The sequence below is a fragment of the Tasmannia lanceolata genome, unplaced genomic scaffold, assembly GCF_043159265.1.
Source record: "Tasmannia lanceolata isolate RefF3 unplaced genomic scaffold, GAP_Taslan_0.1 ptg000200l, whole genome shotgun sequence".
Lineage (NCBI taxonomy): Eukaryota > Viridiplantae > Streptophyta > Magnoliopsida > Canellales > Winteraceae > Tasmannia > Tasmannia lanceolata.
Window position 1 is genome coordinate 50,001 of NW_027518876.1, and position 5,000 is coordinate 55,000.

The window sequence follows — 5,000 nt, forward strand, 5'->3', positions numbered from 1 at the left end:
CGTGCCTACACCCGCCGACTTGATGCGGGAGCTGCTGGCCCAAGCATGCCTAGCGTGCAAGGCCTGCGTGCAAGGCTAGTGTGCAAGGCTCGTGGGCAAGGCTAGTGCGCAAGGCTAGTGCCCAAGGTCTGTGTGCAAGGCTAGTGCCCAAGGCTAGTGAGCATGGCCTGTGTGCAAGGCTAGTGTGCAAGGCTTGTATGCAAGGCTAGTGTGCAAGGCTGGTGTGCAAGGCTTGTGGGCAAGGCTGGTGCGCAAGGCTAGTTCCCAAGGGTTGTGTGCAAGGCTAGTGCCCAAGGCAAGTGCGCAAGGCTCGTGCCCAAAGCTAGTGCGCAAGGCTTGTGTGCAAGGCTACTGCGATGGGCCAGTGCCCAAGGCTTGTGAGCAAGGCTTGTATGCATGGCTTGTGTGCAAGGCTAGCGTCCAAGGCTTGTGCGCATGGCTTGTGCGCAAGGCTTGTGTCCAAGGCTTTTGTGCAAGGCTCGTGCGCAAGGCTAGTGTGCAAGGCTTGTGCGCATTGGCAGGTAGCCCACCAGCATGCACGATCCAAATGCCACTCACGCGACAACACGGTGCCAAGCCGGGCATGGTGTGCACTCAAAACCAATCAACGGACAGAGGTCATGCGTCATGGGGGGGATCTAGCAAGGCCATGGGGAAGGTCATGGAGGACCTTGGAAGCAAGCGCAAGACGAGAGCGAATCGAACAAGGGGCCAGGACGGGGCCTTGTGCCCATGGTCTTCGCAAGACAGCGTCCAAGGCACCCGAAAGCCCAAGGGAACCCAAACCCGGCCGACACTTGCAATCGCACATGCTCTCTGCAACACACCATCAATGCCGCCCAACGGGGCCAGCACGAGCAGTCCTCCGCGGTCCCCTGGCCCTGCGCACGTTTGTCTTCGAAACCGAGCATCAATGCCACAGAAAGTGCCGGGGCGCCAGCTGGAGCCATCATCCGCGTTGCCATGGCTCGCTTGGCCTTGGCTTGCCAGGCCCCGACACGAGCAATCACGCATTTTCTTTGCAACCGACCATCAATGCCGCCCAACGGGGCCAGCACGAGCAGTCATCCGCGGTCCCCTGGCCCTGCGCACGTTTGTCTTTGAAACCGAGCATCAATGCCACAGAAAGTGCCGGGGCGCCAGCTGGAGCCATCATCCGACGTGCCATGGCTCTGGTCCCATGGTCTTCGCAACCGAGCATTCGTGACACCCGCGGGGCCAGGACACCAACCCTTCCGACACGAGCATTCGCGCATGTTCTTTGGCCACACAACGGCGCCAGCACGAGCAAAATCATCCGCGGTGCGGTGGCCTTGCACGGCCTTTTGTCTTTGGAACCAACCATCAGTGCCACGGGAAGTGCCGGAGTCCCGGCATCCGCGGTGCCAAGTCATTGCGCCCTTGGTCTCTGCAGCGGGGCATGCCGGGCACTCCCAACCATTGCAAGCAAGCAAGCAAGCAAGAAAGAAAGTAAGTAAGTAAGTAAGTATTACATATAGGGGCGGGACATGCGGGGAGATCTGCGAAACGTGCATTACGGGGCACACGCGTACCTACCGGGGCATACCGACCCCTATTGGGGCACACGTGTGCATATCGGGGCATACCGGGCCTATCGGGGCACACGCGTACATACCGGGGCATACCGAGCCCTACTGGGGCACACGTGCGCATATCGGGGCGTACCAAGCCTATCGGGGCATACGCATGTATCCCAAGGCATACCGAGTCAATCCGGGCATACGCGTTCATACCGGGGCGTAACGGGCCTATCGGGGCATACTTGGGCATATCCGGGCAAAAAATGCCCAAAACTTGCGCAACCTTGGCAACCGTGGTCCATTCCTCTCTATATGCCTAGCCTTGCCAACCGTGGTCCATTCCTCACTATATGCCATGGCCTTGTGCCCATGGTCTTCCCAAGACAGCGTCCAAGGCCCCCGGAAGGCCAAGGGAGCCCAACCCAGCAATGCCCTGCTATGGCAAGCCAAGGCCAAGCATTCCGGTGCCTATCCGGGCAAAAATGCAATTCCTCTCTATATGCCTAGCCTTGGCAACCGTGGTCCATTCCCCACCATATGCCATGGCCTTGTGCCCATGGTCTTCCCAAGACAGTGTCCAAGGCGCCCGGAAGGCCAAGGGAGCCCAACCCAGCAATGCCCTGCTTTGGCAAGCCAAGGCCAAGCATTCCGGTGCCTAACCTTGGCAACCGTGGTCCTTTCCTCACCATATGCCATGGCCTTGTGCCCATGGTCTTCGCAAGACATCGTCCAAGGCGCCCAAAAGGCCAAGGGAGCCCAACCCAGCAATGCCTTGCTAGGACAAGCCAAGGCCAAGCATTCCGGTGCCTATCCGGGCAAAAACGCCCAAAGCATGCCCATTCCTTAGCCTATCCAGGCAAAAACGCCCAAAATCTGCACATTCTAGTGCCTATCCGGGCAAAAACGCCCACCAGCATGCCACCCTCCTATAGGGTTTGCGCAACCAACCAGCCTAACCACCAGTGGCAACCAAAGGTGCTGTTAGCGACGACTTCTGAAGACGCAACGAGACGCGACGTGTTTGCGCCCAGACGCGACGAGACGATGCGGGATCTGCGCCCAAGAATGCCTAGACCCGTCGACTTGATGCGGGATCAGCTCGCCCAAGCATGCCTAGTGTGCAAGGCCTGTGTGCAAGGCTAGTGTCCAAGGCTAGTGTGCAAGGCTCATGTGGAACGCTAGTGCGCAAGGCTAGTGCCCAAGGCTTGTGTGCCAGGCCCGTGTGCAAGGCTAGTGTCCAGGGCTTGTGTGCATTGCTTGAGTGCAAGGCTTGTGTGCATTGCTCGAGTGCATGGCTTGTGTGCAAGGGTTGTGCGCAAGGCTAGTGTGCGGGGCTTGTGCGCATGGCTAATGTGCACGGCTTGTGTGCATGGCTACCGTGCAAGGCTAGTTTGCATGGCTAGGGTGCAAGGCTCGCATGCGAGGCTAGTGTGCAAGGCTGCGTGCAAGGGAAGCGTGCAGGGCGAGTGTGCGAGGCCACTGTGCACGGCGCCAGCACTAGCGAGCCATCTTCCGCGTTGCCATGGCTCGCTTGGCCTTGGCTTGCCAGGCCCCGACACGAGCAATCGCGCATTTTCTTTGCAACCGACCATCAATGCCGCCCAACGGGGCCAGCACGAGCAGTCATCCGCGGTCCCCTGGCCCTGCGCACGTTTGTCTTTGAAACCGAGCATCAATGCCACAGAAAGTGCCGGGGCGCCAGCTGGAGCCATCATCCGACGTGCCATGGCTCGCTTGGCCTTGGCTTGCCGGGCCCCGACACGAGCAATCGCGCATTTTCTTTGCAACCGACCATCAATGCCGCCCAACGGGGCCAGCACGAGCAGTCATCCGCGGTCCCCTGGCACTGCGCACGTTTGTCTTTGAAACCGAGCATCAATGCCACAGAAAGTGCCGGGGCGCCAGCTGGAGCCATCATCCGACGTGCCATGGCTCTGGTCCCATGGTCTTCGCAACCGAGCATTCGTGACACCCGCGGGGCCAGGACACCAACCCTTCCGACACGAGCATTCGCGCATGTTCTTTGGCCACACAACGGCGCCAGCACGAGCAAAATCATCCGCGGTGCGGTGGCCTTGCACGGCCTTTTGTCTTTGGAACCAACCATCAGTGCCACGGGAAGTGCCGGAGTCCCGGCATCCGCGGTGCCAAGTCATTGCGCCCTTGGTCTCTGCAGCGGGGCATGCCGGGCACTCCCAACCATTGCAAGCAAGCAAGCAAGCAAGAAAGAAAGTAAGTAAGTAAGTAAGTATTACATATAGGGGCGGGACATGCGGGGAGATCTGCGAAACGTGCATTACGGGGCACACGCGTACCTACCGGGGCATACCGACCCCTATTGGGGCACACGTGTGCATATCGGGGCATACCGGGCCTATCAGGGCATACCGGGCCTATCGGGGCACACGCGTACATACCGGGGCATACCGAGCCCTACTGGGGCACACGTGCGCATATCGGGGCGTACCAAGCCTATCGGGGCATACGCATGTATCCCAAGGCATACCGAGTCTATCCGGGCATACGCGTTCATACCGGGGCGTAACGGGCCTATCGGGGCATACTTGGGCATATCCGGGCAAAAAATGCCCAAAACTTGCGCAACCTTGGCAACCGTGGTCCATTCCTCTCTATATGCCTAGCCTTGCCAACCGTGGTCCATTCCTCACTATATGCCATGGCCTTGTGCCCATGGTCTTCCCAAGACAGCGTCCAAGGCCCCCGGAAGGCCAAGGGAGCCCAACCCAGCAATGCCCTGCTATGGCAAGCCAAGGCCAAGCATTCCGGTGCCTATCCGGGCAAAAATGCGATTCCTCTCTATATGCCTAGCCTTGGCAACCGTGGTCCATTCCCCACCATATGCCATGGCCTTGTGCCCATGGTCTTCCCAAGACAGTGTCCAAGGCGCCCGGAAGGCCAAGGGAGCCCAACCCAGCAATGCCCTGCTTTGGCAAGCCAAGGCCAAGCATTCCGGTGCCTAACCTTGGCAACCGTGGTCCTTTCCTCACCATATGCCATGGCCTTGTGCCCATGGTCTTCGCAAGACATCGTCCAAGGCGCCCAAAAGGCCAAGGGAGCCCAACCCAGCAATGCCCTGCTAGGGCAAGCCAAGGCCAAGCATTCCGGTGCCTAACCTTGGCAACCGTGGTCCTTTCCTCACCATATGCCATGGCCTTGTGCCCATGGTCTTCGCAAGACATCGTCCAAGGCGCCCAAAAGGCCAAGGGAGCCCAACCCAGCAATGCCTTGCTAGGACAAGCCAAGGCCAAGCATTCCGGTGCCTATCCGGGCAAAAACGCCCAAAGCATGCCCATTCCTTAGCCTATCCAGGCAAAAACGCCCAAAATCTGCACATTCTAGTGCCTATCCGGGCAAAAACGCCCACCAGCATGCCACCCTCCTATAGGGTTTGCGCAACCAACCAGCCTAACCACCAGTGGCAACCAAAGGTGCTGTTAG